Raw genomic sequence first — 23,185 nt, 5'->3', positions numbered from 1 at the left:
ACATTTTCTTAGTTTCCATTCATTTGGGAATTGGCTTTATTTCACCTTCCTTTTTGAAAGTTAGTTTTATTGCCTGTGAGGCAATGGGGGTAACCGTGTTTTCTTCTTTCACAGTGTTGAATACATCCTCTCACGTTTTATGTTTCCCACTGATTCTGATGGGAAATAAGCGGATTGTCTCCGTGGAGCTCGCTTGTATGTGACGGATCCCTTTTCTCTTGCTGCTTTCAGGATTTGGTCTTTGTCTTCGACTTTTAACAGTGTGATTACAACGTGTTTAGCTGTGGATGCCTTTTAGTTCTTCCTACTTGGCATTCTTTGAGTTTTGGGGTTTGTGGATTAAAGGATTTCATTAAATGTAAGACTTTTTTTTTTTTTTCCAGCCATTAAAAGATATTACTTCTGGTTTCTTTCTTCATCCCTTTCCTTGTGGGATTCAAATTATAAATATGTTGGTGCTCTTGTTGGCATCCCACAGGTGTCTGAAGCTCTTTTCAGGGAAAAAGCGTTTGCACCCACATGGCAAGTGAATGGGTGGTGTCTACACTGGCTCTCTCTTCCTGGGTTGCTTTGTTGTTTCTAGAGCACTCTGGTGTGCTTCCACCTCAAGGCCTCTGGGCAGGTGGCTCCATCCTCGTGGGGCACCCTCCAAGGTCTCCTGATGGCTGACACTCACCTTTTTAATGAAATCTATGCTGACCGCTCTATGCACATTTGTAGGAGCAGTGGAATCACTTTCAGAATGGTGGGATAGAGACCTCCAAAGCCCCTTCCCCCAGCAAAGCAGCAAAATCTCTGGCCACAATTGTCAACATCAACTTTTTTTAGAACTCTAGAACTTAACCAAAAGCATGTAACAATCTGAAGAGAATGTATTCAAGAAAATTCCTTGAATCTGAGTCAGAACTGTGAGCTTTCTGGTGTTTCAACTTAGCCCCAACCTGCTCTCCCCAGCTCCAGGGCATTCTTGGAAACCAACAGCCTTGCAACCTCAGGGGCTGGAGAAACCAGCAAGGAGCAAGGGAGCAGCCACCAGGGTAAACGGGTTTGAACTCCAAAAGCCCCATCCTGGAGAACTGCTGCTCTCTCTCTGTCTGGCAGCCCCCCTCCCCGAAAGCTGCATCCCAAGGTCTTGTCTTTATTTGACCTGACTCAGAGCTTACTAGGTACAAACAGTCTGATGCCCTGAGTGTTTGCTGAAAACTATCAGCTGCAATTCTTTAACACTGCAGCTGCCCAAGGCAATGAGACCAGTGGAGGCTCACAGAGACTGTCCAGAAACCATAAAAATGGAAAGCTGGGGAATGGGATGTCTACAGCAGAACTGGAAAACCTCCAACACATTGCTGGGAAGACTCTCCCATACAAGTGAAGGGTTATGCTGATGCCAGGACAGACAGAAAAGGCCCTCATTGCTCACCCTGGCTGCGCCTGAGGCACAGGACAGGAAAAGTGAAGGCCAGGTTACAAGCTGCCCACAGGAGCACTGAACATCAGCCCGGCAGACATGCAGCAAAGGCCTTTAGGGAACCTCTGTCTAATCATAACCTGAGCCCTAATGAACCAAGAGGACTTAAGCAGCCACACACAATGAAGGACACAGGCTCTGCAGAATTAGCCCTGGAAAGTCGCTCGACAAACACACGGCGACAATCACAAATCCTGGGGTTGTTGGGGAGGATCTGATTTCCAGATCTGCTCCATTACATCATTTAAAATATCCAGGTCTCAGCAAAAAATTATGAGACACACAAAAATGAGGAAATTATGGCCCATATGCCCATGGTGGGGAGGGGAAAGCAGTGCATTGAGACAGTCCCTAAAGAAGTCCAGGCACTGGACTTGCCAGGCCAAGACTTTATTTATTTATTTATTTATTTATTTATTTATTTATTTAGAGACAGAGTCTCGCTCTGTCACCCAGGCTGGAGTGCAGTGGCGTGATCTTGGCTCACAGCAACCTCTGCCTCCCGGGTTCAAGCAATTCTCCTGCCTCAGCCTCCTGAGTAGCTGGGATTACAGGCGCCCAGCACTATGCCTAGTTAAATTATTTGTGTTTTTAGTAGACACAGGGTTTCATGATGTTGGCCAGGTTGGTCTCAAACTCCTGATCTCAGGTGATCCACCTGCCTTGGCCTCCCAAAGTGCTGGGATTACAGGCGTGCGTTGCCGTGCCTGGCCTAAGTCAGTATTATAAATAGGTCCAAAGCATTAAAGGAAACAATGTTTTCAAAAGTTCAAGTATGAGAACTATGTCTCGCCAAATAAAGAATACCAGTAAGGAGAGAGGAAATAATTTAAAAAAGACCCGAATAGAAATTCTAGAATTGAAACTATAATAACTGAAATGAAAAAAATCACATCTCATGAACCTAACGTAGAAATCAGAATATGTTATTCAATACTTCTCCAAAGACTGTGTCTGCTTTGGTAGCTAGTTAGACACCTGGGCTACCACAAATAACTCTTTTATTTATGGGACTGAGATCCCCTACTTAATACTGGATGGAGTTATGATTTTTTTAAAAAAAGATTATTTTCAGAAGTTATTTAAAGTTGCAAAACAGTATTTTTTTTTTCAAAAGTAATATTTTGGCTGGGCGCAGTGACTCACACCTGTAAACCCTGCACTTTGGGAGGCCAAGGTGGGTGAATCACTTGAGGTCAGGAGTTTGCGACCAGCCTGGCCAACATGGTGAAACCTCGTCTCTACTACAAATACAATAATTAGCCAGGCTTGGTGGCACACGCCTGTAATCCCAGCTACTCAGGAGGCTGAGGCAGCAGAATTGCTTGAGCCCAGGAGGTGGAGGTTGCAGTGAGCCAAGATTGTGCCACTGCACTTCAGCCTGGGTGACAGAGCGAGACTCCATCTTTAAAAAAAAAAAAGGTACTATTTTGATAGCACATGATATTTAGTATGGTTTGGCATCTGCCTTTTCGGGAAATCTGGTATTTAAAGCAGTCCTACTCACAAGCAGTGCAGAAGCTGCAGCCTTCTGCGAGTGCACAGATTACCCAGGCATAAACACACGTCATAAATACACCGCAGGGCAGAACGTGCTGGATTCATTATCTGCTCAGTTTAAAGTGTCTCTGCACAGTGAGCTGAATTTTATCGCAAGTGCTGTAGCAGTGTTCTCTGGTTAAGGGAGGCCAGTGACCTTTTCTGCATCTAGGAAGCTCTACCAGGGTTCCTTAAAGAAGAGAGATCAGTTGCTTTCGGATGGAGTTGTGAGAATGCATATTCCCAAGGTGGGATGTCATCAGTGGCTGCATCTCCCCAGCCTGGTCCTCCAATGGCTGATCTCCTCAAGAAAGTGAAGCGTCATTTTTAGATGCCACACTTAAGTGAGGTCATGTCGGCATCTGTGTCTCTCTGTGCCCGGCCAATTTCTCTTTGCATAATGTCATCCAGCTTCATTTATTTTGCCACAAATGACAGGATTTTATTTTTTAAGGCTGAATAGTATTCCACGGTCTGTAGAGGTCACGTTTTCTTTATCCGATCATCCGTGGATGAACACAGATGATTGATTCTAAAGTTGAACTCTTAGAAGTAGAAGTGGAATGTGGCGACCGGGGACTAAGGGAGGGGTGCAGTGGGAAGATGTGGCTCAAAGGACTCACAGTTTCTTTAGACAAGAGGAGAAAGTTCAAGAGACCTGCCGTACAACCTGGTGACTGCACTGTTATTTTCCATAACAATGTAAAGTGTTTCGAAAGTCACTGAGAGAGCAGATTTTAAGTGTTCTCACCAAAAAAAAAAAGTAAGCAAGTGACATGATGCATATTAATTAGCTCAACTGAGCCTTTCCACAATGCACACCCTTTTCAAAACATCCTCTGCATACCATAAATATATATGATTTTTATGTATCAATTAAAACTAAAATGAAATAAACAAATACTTTTTTTAAAGGACATGCGGTCTCAGAGTGGTGTGCAGGAGCAGGTGCCCTTGGAGTGGCTTTTGCTGTGATGGTTAAGGGATAAGTGGCGCTGCTGGACCCTCCCTGGCTTGGGGAGGGACAGCAGGGCCACAGTGCCCCAGGCTCGGAAGAGAGGCTGCCGCCATGTCTAGGGAGGGAGCAGAGAAGACTGCCCTGCTGCACAGAACCTACCCACCCGCCGGGCAGTGCCTGCCATCTCTGCTGGGCACCGCCCTAGAGGAAGGCACCACTGCTACCATAGCCCACTCTGGAAGTGCAGGTTCAGCAGCTCACACTGGGCCTGACAGGAGAGCTGGGAGGAGGGCACCATTTGGAGAAGGGGATGTTTCCAGAGCCCAGGCTGGTAAGATAGGGAGGTCTACCAGGAGCCTCAGGACAGAAGATTCCCAGGCCAGGAGAAGCCTGCTGGCTGCCAACCCAGGGCCACATTAGCCACCTTTTCAGTTCGGGGATGGTCCCTCCCTCCCTGGGTGGGGACCAGGTGGGGTGAGCAGATACACAGCCCACCATGTGCAGCATGTAGCAGCTCACACCTCATCCAAAGTCCAGGGATGTGGCTACAGAAGGCGCCATCTCCTGGCTCTGCTCTGTGGTTTGGGTCCACAGGGCCGGTCGTGCTGGACAAGCCTCTGCTTCTCCGGGTGGGATTTCCTCCTGTGCCTCACTCTTTTGAACCATGAGTGGTCTTGGGGTTTGGCTGAACGTCGGGGCCCACCGAGCTCCTCCTGTGGGATGGGGCGCGTTCCCATCCTGTCTGCATGCTGCCTCTGTCCCGGGGCACGCTGTTCTTCACCCACTGGAGACACAGCACAGCCACCCTCGGGGCCTGTGGGGATAAAACCCATTGCTTCCCACGTCCACTCAGGCACAGAGCCCCCGGTTTCTGGGGAGGAGTCTGCCTTTCTGTGTATTCTTCGGGAGATCCTTTTTGTGATCATTGAACTCTGCCTTTGAAACTCAGCCTCTAAAGTGGATAATGGGGCAGGGCTAATAACAGAGGACGGGCGCCCAGGAGCCCCAAGGGCTGGCATCAGCTGCACCCTCGGCCTCCCCAGCCCCGGGAAGCCACGCTAGCACCTCTGTCCCTGTCCTCGGGATGATTGACACTGATACCCCGAGTGGCTCTGGGCAGCAGCGCTGGCAGGCAAGGCCCGCCCTCCTGCTGTGCTGTGCTGATCATTCCGTGACAAGCCCGATTTCTGCACTTCTGCTTGCTGGGGATTCGGCCGTGGACGTGTTCCAGGAAGCTGTCCCTCCCGTGGCAAAGACTGAGTTATTATCAGCTTTCCATCTGCTTTGGGAAACGGTGGGGCTCCTCTCACGCCATTTGCATCTCGTCTAAAACGGGAGCGTGGCCTGGGAGGCCGGCCCCACCTGCTCCTGAGCTCTGAGGCTGTCTCATTCCGAGGAGCCAGCTTGGGCCCTGCCGCTTCTACCTGGTACCCGTCAGGGAGATGGATGGAGGCGGCGGAGAGTCTCCGGGAGCCGGATGGATTAGTGCCTAGGTGTGCGTGTGTCCTGCTAATTCACAGAGATGCAACTGCCCAAGTTTGCTGCTCAGAAGGTGTCCCTTGTCCAAAACACAGCTGTTCTCAGGTCCTGCTTGAAAACAAGAAATAGGCCCATGTAAATCGGAAGGCTCCGAGTTCTGTCATTTGAATGGAAGAAACATGAGTTAACGTTTGTATTTTGCTTCCAGAAATATACAATAACAGTGATAAACTATCTTCTGTGTATGCGATACTTTTGAGGGCAAACCTGGTGACAGGGACAGGATGCGTCAGAAACGTAAACAGTCTCTGGGTCTTTTCTCTTCCTCTCCGGAGCAGAGCTCAGCACATGGGAGGCACCAAGGGATCTTCCTGTAAGTGGACGAATGAGCTCTGCCAGTTCCATCCCCTGGGCTGCGTGCAGGTGCAGGGGGCAGGGATGGGGCAACCCTAGCAGCGAAAGCCCTAGGGACAATCCAGGGGCTGCCCCGCCCAGCAGGGCGAAGAGATGAGACTGGATAGTGGCTGAGGACAGATCAGGCGCTGGAACCCCAGCCTCAGGGACCTGGATTCCACCCGGCACTTACTGAGGGCGGTTGATAGGAAGCAGGAGGTAAAGGGGTAGTTGAGGACAATCATTCTGATATAAATTCTACGTCTGGAGAATGACACGCAATGCCTGCACAGTGCTGTGTACCGTAAGAAGCCAGAGTACTTTTCAATTCAAATTAAGGAGACTCTCCTAACTCCAAGCTCTGCAGATGCCAGTGAGAGGCTGAAGGGATCCCAGTCATAAGCCATGGGCCTGGGGGCTGTTGGTGCCTCTTCTTCTTCAGCCTTACTGGCCTGAATAGGATGCTGATGACCAGGGAAAGCACCCAGGAGAGTTCAGGGAGGACGATGAGCTTGGGGCCGTAAGGCTGTGGGTGAACTGGAAGGGATGGCACAACCCAGCCCAGGTCGGGAGGAGGGCGCGAGGGAGGAGAGTCACAGGAACAAGCCTCCTCCGAGACGGGGAGCTCTGCGGGCCATGGGGTCCTCCCTGTGGGCTGGGTGCAGCTGAGTTGGAGTCTGAGGGTCAGAGTGTGCGATTCAGGACATTTGCTCTCCCTCGACCTAAGAGAAGGAGTCCCAGGGCAGAGGACAGTGAGCCAGGACTGATGCTCCTGAGACCCCAACCAGCCTGTGGTCCCCACCTCACACCTTGAGACCGGGAGACCCTGGCGGATGTGGTGCCCCCACTTCAGGGCTGCAGGATCTGGAGACCTGTGGGGTCAGGCTCAACAGGAGGGGAAAAGAACAGTCAACCTTGAACCTCCATAAGGAGCATGAGTGTGTGAAGTGTGCATGGTGTGTGGTGTGTGTGTGTTTCTGTGTGTGTGACATGTAATGTGTGTGTACAAGAGTGGTGTGTGTGTGGTATGTGATGTGTGTGGTATGTGTGTGTTTCTCTGTGTGGTGTATATATAATGTGGTATGTATACAGGAGTGATGTGTGTGGTAGGTGATATGTGCATGGTATGTGTGGTATATGTGTTTCTGTGTGTGTGACATGTGTGTGTACAGGAGTGATGTGTGTGTGTGGTATATGATGTGTGTGAAGTCTGTATGATGTGTGTGGTGTGTTTCTGTGTGTGTGGCATGTATATGTACAGGAGTATGTGTGGTGGGTGATGTGCTCATGGTGTGTGTGGCGTGTGGTCTGCGTGTTTCTCTGTGTGTGGTGAGTGATGTGCTCATGGTGTGTGTGGCGTGTGGTCTGCGTGTCTCTCTGTGTGTGGTGGGTGATGTGCTCACGGTGTGTGTGGCGTGTGGTCTGCGTGTTTCTCTGTGTGTGGTGGGTGATGTGCTCATGGTGTGTGTGGCGTGTGGTCTGCGTGTTTCTCTGTGTGTGGTGGGTGATGTGCTCATGGTGTGTGTGGCGTGTGGTCTGCGTGTTTCTCTGTGTGTGGTGGGTGATGTGCTCACGGTGTGTGTGTGGCGTGTGGTCTGCGTGTTTCTCTGTGTGTGGTATTTGATGTGCTCACGGTGTGTGTGTGGCGTGTGGTCTGCGTGTTTCTCTGTGTGTGGTGGGTGATGTGCTCATGGTGTGTGTGGCATGTGGTCTGCGTGTTTCTCTGTGTGTGGTGGGTGACGTGCTCACGGTGTGTGTGGCGTGTGGTCTGCATGTTTCTCTGTGTGTGGTGGGTGATGTGCTCATGGTGTGTGTGGCGTGTGGTCTGCATGTTTCTCTGTGTGTGGTGGGTGATGTGCTCACGGTGTGTGTGGCGTGTGGTCTGTGTTTCTCCGTGTGTGGTGGGTGATGTGCATGGTCAGTGTAGATCACTAATCCTCAGCAGCAGCCCACTGAGGTGTTCATTCACCCTGCCCTGTGCAGCCCACAAAGCCTGTAGACTCAGGGAGACTCCCTGGACTCCCAGGCGTTAACTCAGTTTTGTCCCTGCCACCCTCCTGCCTCAGTGCAGCTGTGACTGCATCCTGTGGGCCGCCAGCTTTGGCTGTACCCCTTGGAAAACAGGATGGAGCACTTGAGGTCATGCACGCAGGTGTCGCCCATGCCAGGAAAGGTGTTTCAGGAGAGCATGCCACCTTCCTGGTGCACAGAACTGCCATCAGGACATTCCCAGGAGAGGGGAACAGAGGGAGACTGACAGAGGAGCACTCACCTCCCATGGCCTGGGCTCTGCCAACCCCAATTGCTGCCACCAGCAACCGTGAAGAACAGTCTGAAGGGCTGACGCAGGTTCTGACCTTGAGTAGACTGGACCCCCTTGGGGCTCCCATTCAGCCTGGAGCCAAGCTTGAAGGCAGCCGGTCCCTCCAGCAAATGCAGAACAGTGTCTCGCCTTGGTAGCCACTCACATACTCTCAGCCATCAGCTGTGTACCCCACCTGGCCCTCAGCTCAGTAGGCAGGACTGTTCCTGTTCCACACATGAAAGACTCAACACCTGGAAATGAATCCGCTCAGCTTCAGTCCCACAAGGGGAACTCCAGGCCCTGCACAACAACCCACGTCCTCACTCTGCTTCCAGGCAGCCCGGGTGCTCCAGAGCCTACTGAGTGCTGGATTCTCCTTCTGAGCTAAGTGGAAAACCAAATCCATTTGTCTAAAGAGGTCATTGCAAATTACACTATAAAATGTCAACAGAAAACATATTTGTGTTGGTTTTGTGAACCCTAAAGAGCTGTGACTATTGTTTTTCTATACAGCCTCACAAATGTCCGGCTTGTAGGAGGCAGTCAATAACTGAGTCGGGTGAGTAAAGAAAGCATCCCTGAATGTCCAGCTAATCCACTTGATGGTCATCCACGCTGCAGGTGAGCAGCCCTTCCCCTGGGAGAAGGAGGGGTGGGCTGGAAAATCCAGGTGAGGGCTGGGGAAGGTGAGCCTGAGGCCCAGATGAGAGATGAGGAAGGTGACTATGGGGCCTCGATGGGGGATGAGGGCGTCCACCTTGGGTCCAGGTGAGGGCTGACCAAGCGTGGACCCTGCCCTGATGCTGTGGCATTGAATACACGTGGGGAATGTGCGTCCACAACAACAGGCAAGCTGGGCACCCCCAGTCCAGGCCCCCGCAGTGCATGCAGTGGCATGGCTGTCCCACCTGCAGGCCCCTCTGCTGCACGCAGCTACGTCCCCCGCACAAGCCACCCCCTCTTGCTGCTCTCTTGAGTGAGGGCCATGTGAGGTTTCCCTGGCTTCTCAGCCCTGAGCAGCTGGGAGCCCTGCATGGGTGAGCGGTAAAGGCCTTCTCGGCAGGTGCCACACCCAACCCACCTAATGCGTCTCCCACTGATCAGCAACGACCCCTTTCCCTGCACAAGCAGTGAGGTTAGATGAGTGGACAAGGGTGCTCAGCGTTTCGGGCTCCCAGTGCCATCCCCACTCCCCATCCCCAGCTGCCTGCACAGACTGAGGTTAGATGAGCCAACAAGGGTGCTCAGCGTTTCGGGCTGCCAGCGCCATCCCAACTCCCCAGCCGTCACTCTCCCAAGGCAGTTGTCGTCTGCCATTTTTGTGGATGTTAACAAAGCTTGTTTGGTTTGTGGGTAGCCAGGGAAGGGTCAGGACACCTCAGAGAATCCCAGCAACATCCCCAGCCTGACTGCATGGCTGCAGCACAGAGCACATGTGGAGAAAGCTCCTGTGTTCCACTCCCATCCTTGGCTTGTCCTCAGGAGCCAGGCCTGGCAGGACGGGTCTTCACACCTACTTGCAGAGGAGGGAGCTCACAGGCCAGGGGCCAGGGCCACATCCCATGCCCACCAGTGGGAGGAATTGCCTGTGAGACTTTCCGAGCACAGGCACCTGCACCACGCCTCGTGGTGGGTGGGGCAGTCCTGACTGTCTGGTGACAGAAAGGCCCTGCCTGCCCAGATTCCAGCCGGGCCCCAGAACATCCCCTGGGCCCATCTAGGCTCATCCCTATAAAACCTGGTTTAGCAAGAACCCGACTGAGTCAGGTCAGCAAGACCCCCTGCCCTCGAAACCTCATCACCCTCATGATCTCTTCAGGCCCCTCATTGCCCACCACACCCAGGTAATGCCTGTCATCCTGGCCCATCCTCAGCAAAACCCTGCTAGTCAGTGTAGCCAGAATGCCCCGACCCCATGTCTCATCTATGTGACTTCCCATGCCCTGCCCCCACCCCACCCCTGGGCTGTAAACTCCAACTTCCCATGCTATATTTGGTGTTGAGTCCAATCTTCCCCCACGCTTATCGTGATGGCCCTACATAAAATCTTCCTTATTGCGCTTCAGCAGATTCTATTGAAGCATTTTTTTTTAACACCAGAACCACCGGGAGACACAGACCTGGTGCAGGGCCCTGCCGTGGTGGCGGTGTGAGCCCAGAAGGGTGAGCCGCTCTGCCGGGGGCTTCGCAGTTGGGGAAGAAGCACGCGTGTGAAGACAGGTGGGAAGCAGATGGTCCTCCTGGGCAGAAAGGCACAGAATTCAGAAATAATCCACGTGCTCCTGAAACTTCTAGAAGACTTGTTGGGTCAGCAAGGCCCTCGAGCAGCCACTGGTGCCCAGCAGTGAGGCTCTGAGGGGATCAGACCTGAGCCCAGACAGCGTCTGATGCTGGACAGTGTTTCTGCTGATGGCCGGATGCTGGGCCTCAGAGGGAGAGCCTGGAAGATCCCCTGTGCTCAGGCAACGCAGAGAATGCGACTCCCAGGCTCTTCTCTCCTCACCTCCCAGTGCCCACAGGTCACAAAGGTTTCCTAGCCTTGCAGTGGGTGCTGCAGCCACATCGCCTGGAAGGCGAGGATGCAGCCACAGGGCCTGTTATTGCCCCTCTGTGGGAGCTGAGCTGCTCACCTGAGACCTTGATCACGCCTTAAATCCCAGCCCCTCACACAATGGGATTTAATATTTGATGTCAGATTATTAGACTATAATGAATTTGCTGCTTTAATATTGATGAATAATCAGTCCTATTAAGGCTATGGGATGAGAATTTTGTTCGAAGAGAAAAATCAATTGCTAAATCAATCACACGCAGCCCTAAGTGAGACAGCCAGGTGGCACCGCTGTGGGGCCGAGGGCTCAGCACCCCTCCAGAAAGACTGATCTACACGTCCGACTTGGGCCATGAAGTGTGACTTCCTCCTGAACAGAGCTGGAAAAGTGAGGATGCAGCCTAGACACTCACATGCAGGCACAGAGAATCAAGAACCGAACTGCATTTCCCCAAATTCCTATGGTGAAGCCCTCACCCCGGTGTGATGGTGTGGGAGGTGGGCCAGCAAGGAGGTGGCTCAGACCAACTGAGCTCTTGAGGGTGGGGCCCTGATGCAACAGGGATGGTGTCCCTGAAAGATGAGTACCAGGACTCTCTTCTCTCTCTCTCTCTCTCTCTCTCTCTCTCTCTCTCTCTCTCTCTCTCTCTCCCCTTCTCTCCGCACCTCTCTCTCTCTCTGTGTGTCCCTCTCTCTCTGTCCCACTCACTCTGTCTGCCATGTGAGGACACAATGCAAAAGTGCTGTCTGCAAGACAAGAGAACCCTTACCAGGCACCAAACTTGAGAGCACTTCAATCTTAGATTTCCAGGCTCCAAACTTGCAAGAAAATAAATTTCTGTTGTTTAAGCTGCCCAGTCTGTGGCATTTGTTATGCAGTCCAAGATGACTGGTGCAATCATGATAAATCCCTGCGAAGTCTGACTCTCACATGATCTTTGGGTTTGGGTTCAAAAGAGGTTTCTCTTCCACCAACCCCAATACAGGCTAAGCAAGTGCATGAGTTTAAGAAACTTGCAGATTAAAATAAGAGAACCCCACATGCAAAAGGAGACAAAGGATGTGACTGTGTCATGACAGAAATAAAAGAAAAGAAAGTGAGAACATCAGGTTCCCTCACCTTCTAACGCAGTGACCATGAGGAAGGCGTGGACTTGGCCTGAGCCTGTTTCCCCAGGTACAAAATCAGAGTGTGTGAAGACATCCTTTCCTCAGGGTGTTCTACAACATTGGAATACAATGGCAATGGGAGTGATTTCGTTTGAAATTAAATCTGAAAATTGAAGTCCTGGCCAAATGTCCGGAAGTCTGTTCAAGCCTGTGACCATGGAGCAGGATGCCCAGAGCATTCCTGATGCCGAGAGAAAAGCACCCAGGCGAGGGTCAGCTCAAAGCTCACTCCCCAGGGGAGGCTGGAGGGAGAGGTGGGCACAGGCTATGTGTTAACAATAAAAACCTGGGGCTGTAACATACCCTCAAACTGGGAGGGAACTGAGGGGCCGAAGAATGCCTAGGACAATCCCAGCTTGGTAAGGAGATGAGTTTTTTAAGACTCACACAGGAGGCACTCCCAGGCAGCATTGGGACAGCTCCGGGGATCTGCCCCGCCACTGTCTCTAAGTGGCTTTTAAGCTAATTTTCTGGCTGTTTGCCTACTGTGTATGCTGAAACTGTTTTTCTTGGTGGGTTCCCAGAAACCCTTTGGAATGTTTGGGTTCTCGGGGACATCTGTTCCTCAGCTGGGCTGCATGGCCTTGGCTCGCTGCCCAGCCTTCAAGGTTCAAGCAGCAAACATGCACTCCTAAGGAATCCGGTGGGGACCCCTCACCCCCCCACCACAGGCTACGATGCTTTCGGGGGGTTTGGGTCTGGAGACCTCTACTCCCGCGGCACCTACGTGGGACATCAGCCCTGTGTGGCCCCATTTTCTGTTCCTGAATCTCATCTCAACTACCATCTCAGACTCCAAGGAGCCCCAGGGGTACACACTGCCAACCCTGATGGCACAAAGGGCTCCTCCGTCTCCCCTCCTCTCGGCTTCTCCAGTGTTTAGCTGCGGGAGGAACTCCCAGCCATGGGGTCAGCACTTGTTGGGCCCTCCACATGTCCCTCCTGCCCCGTCACCCTGACCACCAGGGGTGGATGGTGGAGGGGAGCTGCACTTGGGGACATCAGAGTGGGGTCACAGGGCCCCCAGCGTGGCCCTGTCAGTCTTAGTGCCTCCCAGGGATGCTTTGAGAGTGTCAGTGCAGCAAGTTGGGAAAGAGTGCACTCAGGAAGAAGAGGGACTGGTTCTCATTGGATGGCATTTAAATCTCATTTCATGTGTGATTCATATAAGCCCGTAGACTTTTCTAGAAAGTCCATCTCCTGCTCACCTCAGGGTTTGTGGGCCCTGGGGCTCAGGACTATCAGCACATGGTACATGGTGGGTATTGAGGGTTGAAATATGTCTCCCAAAAAGAGATGCTAAAGTCCTAGCCCCAAACACCTGTGAACGTCCTTCTTGGGATCACAGTCTTTGCAGGTGGTTAAGGTGAGGTGCACTGGAGGAGGGCAGGCCTAGGCCCTGACTGGTGTCCTTACGAGAAGAGGGGAATTGGGACACAGACACCTGAGGAGAAGGCCCCATGACAATGGAGGCAAGGATGGAGCAATGTGACCACAGCCATGGAAAGCCTGGAGCCTCCAGAGGCTGGAAGGTCAAGGGAGGATCCCTCCAGAGCCTCCAGAGGGAGCACAGCCCTGTCAACATCTTGATTTCAGATTTCTGGCCTCCGGCACTGAGATAGCCACATAATCTCTGGTGCTTTCTCAGGGCAGGCCAGGCTACACTTGCAGTGGTTACCCAGTAATGATCAAGTGAACAATGACTTCTGCGTTCAGAGTGAGGCAACATGCTTGTCTGTCTGGTAAGTTTGAGCCAAGATAGGTGTCTGCTGAGGTGCAAGCCTCCAGGTCTTTGGACACATCTCACACCCACATCAGTGTCTCACAGGAATGACCAGACACGAGAAGGCAGCTAAACTGGAGCTGGAGGGGCCTTTTCTCACCTTGACTGAGTGTCGGTGGTTCCGTGTGCGGTGTCACATCCAGCCTCACCCTCTGGCCGGGAGAAACAGACCTTGGTGGACCCCCAGCCCAGCTTGACTGCCAGCCCACAGACCCACAAAGGGCAGTCTAGAGACAACTGACTCGGAACTAATTCCCCCAGTGACATGTTCACAGAAGCTTCCTCTTTATCTCATTCAAGGTGTTTGACTAAATGACTCCAGCTTTTAATTGTTATGGTTTCTAATCTTTCCATTTTCCTTTATGATTTCTGTTATTATTTCTAAACACACAGTGTTCTTTCTCCTACAGCAGTTTGAGAAATGTTGGATTCAATCTTTGTAGTTTTTCTTTCAGGTTTTAATGTTTGATGTGTTAAATCTACAGCACATTAATGCATTTAGAATTGATTGCAGCACCTGGTCAGGTGTGAGGGACAACTCGTGTGTATCAGCCACCCCAGCATTTGTGGGGACTCCTGCTCTGTCCTTCTTCAGTCACAGCCTTTGCCCTGTTCCTGTCCACCTGCCTCCTGATGAACTGTGAGCATGAGCAAATACACACACATGTGCATGGAGACACACACACATGCACATAAGTACAGACACATGCATGCAGAGACACATGTGCACATGCACATGCATATGTGTACATGCATGAACAGGCAGATACACACAGACCCATGGACATGCACACACAATGCATACAGTGACACACATGCACACATGCATTCTTGTGCACAGATGTACAAATACACACATGCAGAGACACACGTGCACACACATGCATACCTCTGCACACATGCACAGGCAGATACACAGACACATGAGCATGCATGCACATAATACACACAGTGACACACGTGCACACAATACACACAGTGACACACGTGCACGTATGCATACATGTGCACAGATGTACAGACATACACATGCAGAGACACATGGGCACACACACATGCATACGTGTGCACACAGGCACATGCAGGTAACAAGGGCCATTACAAAGTGTGCCAATGGATTTTTCCTCCATCACAAAGTCCAGGCTGCTTGTTTTCTGTGTTCAACTTTCTCTGTCTTCACTTTCTGGTTAGTGGCTTCAAATAGGTTTTTTTGTTTTTTGGGTTTTTTTAACTGAAACTTACACATGTAAGTACATGTTAGATAAGTGGTTCTCAGCTGGGGCTAATTTGCCTCGAGGAGACACTTGGCAATGTTTGGAGGCATTTCTGGTCATCATAATTGAGGGGGAGTTGCTGCTGGATCTCATGGAGGTCTCAATGCCTCTCAGTATCCCCATGTGCACAGGGCAACCCTCTGCATGCAAGAAAGAATGGTCTGTCCTCCTCTAAGAAGGATGAAAGGCACTGCTTCAGCTTAACCAGCTATAACACTTCAAATATGCAACCTCAAGCAAAGCAGGAAAGACACACTTGAGTTTCTCGAAAGCAGTTAGATGAGTCTTACGCATCAACGCAGGAACAAAGACTGATGGGAATCGGAGGTGAATGTGTCATTAAACACATCTGTTTTAGAGGGACCAGCCTCTCCACTTTTACATGACATAAACCAAGCAGGAGCAAGGCAGAGATGGCTAAAAGCCACCACAAATATGCCTTTTCCTCCCTCAAACTCCAGCCGACTTCATGCCTGAACCCCTGAGCAGGTGACTGTGGCTGCATGACCCAAGTCCAGCCAGTGGATCCAGGGCAGAGACAACAACAAGCAGGAGGACCCAGGCCCTGGGAAGTGCCCCTTTTACACTAGGAAGAGAGACAGAAATGCAGTCCTCCAGGAGGGCTGGGGCTCCAGCTTCTCTGTGAGGGCTCAGCTGCCTGTTCGACACCACCTTCCCCTCCCAGATGATGTCAAATTAAACAAATCCAAATGGAAAAGGAGAAACTTTATGCCGAAAGGCTGACCACTCAGAATCTGCAAGCCTCTCAAAATCATACAGAAAAGGCCTGTTCCCCTACAGGCAGAGATGAGCAGGGCTTAGCAGACAGCCTTAGGGCAGATTGGGTAAGCAAGGTTCATGGGCAGACAGCAAGACGGGTGCAGCTGGACGGCAAGTGTGTCTCTCTGCGGCCGTCTGGTTCTCCGCTGGTTCTCCTTGGCTGCAGTGGACTGAATGTTTGTGTCCCCCTAGAATGTCTGTGTTGAAACTCCAGCCCCCAGATGATGGTTTTACAAGGTGGGCCTTTGGGAGGCAACGAAGCCATGGAGCAGAAGTTTCATTCATGGAGTTAGTGCTGCTGTAAAGGAAGCCTCGGAGAGCTTCTGCCACCTGAGGACACAGCAAGAAGGCCCTGTCTATAAACCAGGAAGCAGGTCCTCACCAGCACGGTGTCTGCCGACGCCTGGATCTTGGACTTCCGTCCCTTGGAACTGTGAGACATAAACTCCTGTCATTTGTAAGTTACTTAGTTACTCAGTCCACAGGACATTGTTCCAGCAGCCCCAGCTGACTGAGACCCTGGGAAAAGCAGACGTTGGACGCTCTGCACTTTAGTGCTTGCTCAGGCTCAGGTGTCAGCCAGCATCCAGGTGCCTGTGTGGAGGAGAGAAGCCAGGTGAGAGGGGAAGGCATGGACCACCAGGAACACTTGGCCGGCCTGGTCAGGTATATCTCCTGCTGCAAGACCAAGGCCATCCCGAGGGCAGGAGGCACCCTGGGGGAAGGGCAGCATGCAACCTGGCTCAGGCTCCCATAGTCATGGATAAGGCTTGGGGACTCCTGGAGACAGCAAACCTGAGCCATGAACAGCCTGCCCTGGTCATGAGCTCCTGACTCAAATAAAGAAAGATGGATTTACATACTTGGCTTCAACCAAGGAAGGCTACTTGGGAGACAAAACAGTGTCCAAGGGGAAGAGAATGAGGAGCCCTGGCCTCGTTTACACAGTCTGTGTGTCAGATGCGTCGCTGTGTGTTGCCGTCAGAACAACCTTTATGTCAGGTTTTACGGAGACCATGGACACGCGACCTCACGCATTGGAGATCTTCTGGGGTCACAGCTGGGTCATTCCAGGACGATCTCGGTGTCCTGAGAAGCATCATGGCTGCCGAGCAGCCAGAGACATAAACAAAGCTATTTCCACCCATCGTGGGAACGAGTTATCCGTTCTAATCAGAGTCACCAACTTTGAGGTTACCCTTCACTGTCCACTGGTCACCGAACGGCTGTCAGCACTTGGGCCTCACTGGGTTGGTCCTAATTACCCGGCTCAGCTTCCTGAAGAAGCAGCAGTGACTGGAGGCGGGTGGGGTGAGTGAGTCTTCATTCCAGGAGTCGGCTGATTTGACCACTAATATATTGAAACACCAATGTAATCAGGGAGCCAATTAGCCTGGAAGAAGTGTGGCAGCTAAAATCAACACGTGTGCTGTAACTTGCTGGTGAAATGCCCTGAAAGCAGCCAGTTATTGCTACAGAGTAGAATGCATGGACTGCTGGTCTCCTGTGTTTAGAGAACCCTGAACCTCACCCCAAAACCAAACCCAGGTCAAACATAAGGACCTCACATCTGCAGAGCCCGGTTGCTGAGTCAGCAGGCCTCCGACAAATGTGCAATCCTTTCCAACTTCTCTGTCCAAATGTGGATAATGAATATTTCATATTTTGCATTTTTAGGCCATATGGTTCCTACCAAAATGACTCCACTCTGCTGTGGCAGAGTGCATGAGTTTCCAAATATGTAACAAACTGCCACGAAGTTAGTGGTTTGCTACACACACACTCATGGCCTCACAGCTTCTGTGGGTTGGATCCAGGCATGGCTCCACTGCAGTCAAGGTGCTGCCTGGGGCTGCGTTCTCATCTGGACACTTGACTGAGGAAGGACTTGCCTCCCAGTTCCCTCCCGTGCTGAAATAATTCATTTCTCTGTGGTCACAGGACTGAGGACCCTGGTCCTGCTGTCCTGCTGCTACAAGTCACACACAGCTCCTGGAGGCCATCTACATTTCCCAGCCATGCAGCCTGTGCATGGCAGCCACTGTCTTCCACGCCAGCAAGGGCAACTGCAGAGGAGATGTCCTACCCAATGGAAAAGGCGCAAGAGTGATGCCCTCACCTGCTCTACATTCTGTGGCTGAGAGGGAAGTCCCAGGTCCCACAGGCAAGGAGACAGCACATGGGGGCAGGAGCACTGAAGGTGGGGTGCATGGAGCTCTCAAAACACAGGGACAGCCACAGATGGCACAGACACAATAGAGCATGGCTGTGTTCCAGCAAACATTCATTTTCACAAGCGGGCGGTGGGTGGAGTCTGGTGCCCTGGCTGTAGCTGGCTGACCCCTGATCTGGATCTTATCTTTATGAATAGAACTAAAAATTATGAGAATCAGCTCATTTTATTTTATGTTTCACCAAATGTGGGTTGTGATGATAGTCATAAGCTTGTGTCATTATTAGATTAGACAAAGAAAAAATCAAATGTAAGCCCTGTTCTTAACCAGTTGTATGAAAGATCATAAGATTCCCTGGCTGTCCCCTGCAATGTTTTTGATGCTGTCACAAAGTCTTCTCTGCAAACATGTCTTCCAGGGCCAGAGCCCATCCTGTGAAGCTGGGGTTGCTCTGCCCAGCCCCAGCGCTGCCGTGTGAGACCCTCCTGTCCCTGGAGGCCTCCTGAACCTACAACAGGGCCTCGTATCACTTCTTCAACTTCATGGGATCTTCTTTCCACAATCTGAAATTTCACGGATGCCAAAATCTGCCTCGTTTTCAAGTCAGATGTTCACAACTCACCGTAATTCCAGAGGTCGAGGGACAGAGAAGTGGCCGCAGCAGGTGGGATCCAGGCATTCCCACCAAGGAGGGAACAGCACTGGAGAGGAGCCTACGTTAGGAAGGAACTGATGGTCCATCAGTGAGATGTTCGTGGTACGAGGAGCTTTGACTTCCTGAGCAACCTCAGAGCTGGGGGCAAGGGAGGAGGCGGGATTTCAATAAGGTATTATTTTGTGTCTTCGTCTAACCAAGCTACTGGAACAAAATACCATAGGCTGGGGGATTATAAACCACAGACATTTATTCCTCACAGTCCTGAAGGCTGGAAGTCCAGGATCAAGGCACCAACAGACTCGGTGTCTGGCAAGAACCTACGTCCTTGTTCACAGATGACACGTCCCTTCTGTCGTCCCCACACAACAGAAGAAGTGAGGGGTGTGTGGGGTCCTTTTGCAAGGGCAGTGATCTCCTAGGAGAACTCACGACCTCATCACCTCCCAAACGCCCACCTCCTAACACCATCACCTTGGGGTGAGGGTTCAACATGAATTTGGTGGGACATGGGGAGGGGATGAGACAAGCATTCAGTTTAGTGCATTTGGATAGCAAGAACCCACCTCTCGCAAACACCGCTGATTGAAAACCAAAAAAGAGAAAACTTAAATTGGACGAAGAACGTATTCAAGCATTTTAAGTTTTGAAATGATTCAGCAGAGCGCCGGAAACAATGGGTGGGCTCCGGACCCGCCGCTTTGTAGCAAATAATTCATCGCTTGGGTCCAGCGTTAGAAGCAGGTCTCGGCTCTGGTGCTCAGAAGAGACAGTGTGTGCGGGAAGCTGTGCTGCCCTGGTACACGGCCCCACCACCCAACCCCAGGCCCTGCAGTCCCAGAATATCAGCCACGACTCAGTGCCTCCTGCCTGGGTTTCTCTGTGCACTTTCAGGCATGTTGAAGTCAGGCCATTAACAGTTTTACCGCAGGTCGACAGGGAGTAGCCCACGGCTTAGCAGGTGTGGAGCTCTCTGTGGGGTTGGCCCGCTGGAGACAGAATCAGCCGTGGAGATGAAATGAAGTCCCAACGCCTGGCCTGCGTCAGGTTGAGAATCTCCCACTTTCACTTTCTCCCTCCCTAGCAGCCTCCTAAGGGGACCGCACTTGCTCAAGTATCTTCCGGGGCCGTTTTCCTATTCATCTCAGACTTGTCAAAATGTTCACGCAGCTTCCAAAAGCCTTTTACAGCCTGTCAAATATGTAACTGGATTTGAGTCCCACTGTTTAGTTAATGGCTCCTCAGCCTCTCCCATCCCCTGAGGATTTTTTTATTTAACTTCTGAAATAATCGGTGGAATTTGAATCCTTTCAAGTGACACAATGTAGTTTTTCCTCTAATTATCCTGGAGGAAAGTGAAGTGGTTTTTGAGAGCGCGGATGGGGGGCGTGGGCAGGAGGGACCCCCGCCTGGAGGCCAGCGCCAGCCCCAGAGCCTCCCGTGGCTGAGTCACTGAGGCCAGGTGTTGTGACCACACATGTCGGTGCCAGACGCACGAGAGGCATCTCGCGAGGGGCCATCGTGCAATTGTTCACGATGGTTGCATCCCTAAGGGAAGCAGAAACCTCTCCAGACCAACTTTGCATGCAGACAAGTGCTGACCAGAGCTGGTTTATCAAAAGGGACTTCCTCCCTCACTCAGGAAAGGGGGCTTTGGCTGGGGAGGGGGTTTGTTCAGAGAACTGCTAGGCTGTGCTCACGTCATAGAAAAGCCTCCTCCCCGGCCGAGGAAACTCCAAGCCCAGACCTTGTGCCCCCGCCCCTGCCCCCTGCCACCTCACCAGCAGAGCCAGCTCAGGACCCCTGAGATCTGGAGCGAGGTGGGGGTCCAAAATGGCAGGTCCCTGGCCTGCCTTTCTAGGGCAAAGTTGCCATGGAAACGCTATAGGTTTCCTGGAGGATTCCCCAGCTGTTTAATTTTAAGCTGGGAATCACCAGTAGGTACCGAAGCAAAATAACCTTCTACTTAAAAAGGGCTCTGCTGCCGTTCACAACTCAGGGAACATTCTTTGAAAGGCACGCCTTGGGGAAAAGCTGAGACAAGAACCCTTCAATGTGTTAATTCAGTCTGAGAGTGAGACGTGGGGAAGAAAGCAGTGAGTCGCACGTGGAGGAGAAGCTGCTGGAAGAAAGCAGTGAGTCACAGGTGGAGGAGAAGCTGCTGTGTCTACATTCAGAGCTGAGCAGACAAGGCCAGCACTTTCCCCAGGACCCTCCTGTGCAGACCCCCACAGCCCCCACCACCGGAACGTGTGCTGCAGCCTTTGGGGGTGCTCAGGTGATCACCGGGCGTCTGTGCCACAAATGCCTACGCCAGGAAAATTCGCTGAAACGTGAGACTTGACACTCGCCACACCAACTTTATATCCAACAAGGTCTGCGACGATTCATTTACTCTTCTGCCAAAGATTTGCTGAGGATCAGGAATGGCAGGAACTCGAAGAGGCCCTGGGGGACACCCACTGCCTCCTGGAATCATGGTGGGGGGAAGGGGGCAGGGTGCCCAGTGCCCACCCCCAATCTAGAAGGCCCAGAGAGTGGGGATGGGAGAGCGGGTTATGAGGGTGTGGGGTCCAGGATGCAGGAGTGAGGTGTGGTCCACGGTGAGCCCCGAATGTCCTGTGGGGACTGATGGGAGCAGGGGCCTTAGCCGGATGAGATGACCTTTGGTCAGTTTGCCAGGGCAGCCTCAGTGGACACCTATTGCCTTGTTCTCAGAAGTGGCCTAGTTTAGCTGGGTGCAGTGGCTCACGCCTGTAATCCCAGCACTTTGGGAGGCCGAAGTGGGCAGATCATCTGAGGTCAGGAGTTCAAGACCAGCCTGGCCAACATGGTGAAACCCCATCTATACTAAAAATACAAAAAATTAGCCGGACGTGGTGGCAGACACCTGGAATCCCAGCTGTTCGGGGGGCTGAGGCAGGAGAATCGCTTGAACCCAGGAGGCGGAGGTTGCAGTGAGCTGAGATCACACCACTACTGCACTCAAGCCTGGGAGAGAGAGAGAAAAAAAAAAGAAGAAGAGGAAGAGGAAGAGGAAGAAGAAGAAGAAGAAGGAGGAGGAGGAGGAGGAGGAGGAGGAGGAAGAAGAAGAAGGAAGAAGAAGAAGAAGAAGAAGAAGAAGTGGCCTAGTTTGGATGAGAAGGTATGCCATTGCCTTGGTCGTAGGGAATGAGTGTTGGCAGTGTATAATTATCTAGATAATTCATTCTCCCAAAAGAACGAATTATTTACATACAAATAATAACAGAATTTAACAACTTAAAGCTGGATTTTTTTTCACCTTAATAGTGGCCGGAACCAAATTTTAACAGTAGAATTCTAAGATGAAATAGGCTTTTTATTCAAGCACTACCCTATGTTTTTTTGCATTTTTAAACCAGCTTTACTTGGGTAAGGCAGACATGCAATAACATATATTTAAAGGATACACTTTCCTAAGCACTGATGTATACGCAGACCTGAGACAGCATCTCCATAATCCAGAGAATGAATCTGCCCATTGCTCCCAAAAGCTCCTGTGCTCCTTCCTCCCAGACTGCCTGCTCCTGCCACATCCCACCTGCCCTCCATCACTGCCCATTAGTGCCCGTTTACCAGAATCTTATAGAAATGGAATCGTACAACATAGCATCTGTTTTGTGGGGATACTTCCACACGGCTTTGTTATCTTGGGATTCACCTATGTTGTTACATGATCGATGTAATGATCAATTATCAAAAAATGATCAATGCTCCATTCATTCTCCTGCTGAATAGTAATCCATTCTGCAGATTGTCTAAAGTTTATTTAGCCATTCATCTGTTGATGGCCTTTAAGTTGTTTGCAGTTTGAACTATGACAAATAAAACTATTATGTCTATTCATATTCAAGTCTTTTCGTGGAGCTATGATGTCAGGTTTTTGTTTGTTTGTTTGTTTTTTGAAATAGAGTCTTACTGTGCTGTCCAGGCTGGAGTGCATTGCCACGATCTCGGCTCGCTGCAACCTCTGCCTCCTAGATTCAAGTGATTCTCCTGCCTCAGCCTGCCTAGTAGCTGGGATTACAGGTGCCCACCACCATGCCTGGCTAATTTTTGTATTTTTAGTAGAGACAGGATTTCACTGTGTTGGTCAGGCTGGTCTCAAACTCATGACCTCAAGTGATCCACACAGCTCGGCCTCTCAAAGTGCTGGAACTACAGGTGTAAGCCACCTTTTCTGGCTGATGTCATTTCTTTTAAATAATTCCCCAGGAGCCGAGTATCTGGACCCTAGAGTAGGCATGCATTTAACTTGTAAGTAATCGCCAGTTTTCCAGTCGATGTACATTTATCAGTCTTATGTCCTGCAACCTTTTAAAACTCATCACTTTATTGATTCATTCTAGAAGGTTTTTGTAGATTCTGTCGGATTTTCTACTTAGATGATCATGTTATCGGTGAATGAAGACAGTTTGCTTCCTTTTAGCAAATCACATGCTTTTCATTTCTTTTCCTTTTCTTTTTCTCTTTTTTTTTTTTTTTTTTTTTTTTGAGGTGGAGTCTCGCTCTGTCACCCAGGCTGGAGTGCAGTGGCCGGATCTCAGCTCACTGCAAGCTCCGCCTCCCGGGTTCACGCCATTCTCCTGCCTCAGCCTCCCGAGTAGGTGGGACTACAGGCGCTGCCACCTCGCC

Source organism: Rhinopithecus roxellana, chromosome 13 (assembly GCF_007565055.1).
Source record: "Rhinopithecus roxellana isolate Shanxi Qingling chromosome 13, ASM756505v1, whole genome shotgun sequence".
Taxonomy (NCBI): Eukaryota; Metazoa; Chordata; class Mammalia; order Primates; family Cercopithecidae; genus Rhinopithecus; species Rhinopithecus roxellana.
This window is presented reverse-complemented; position numbering follows the sequence as displayed.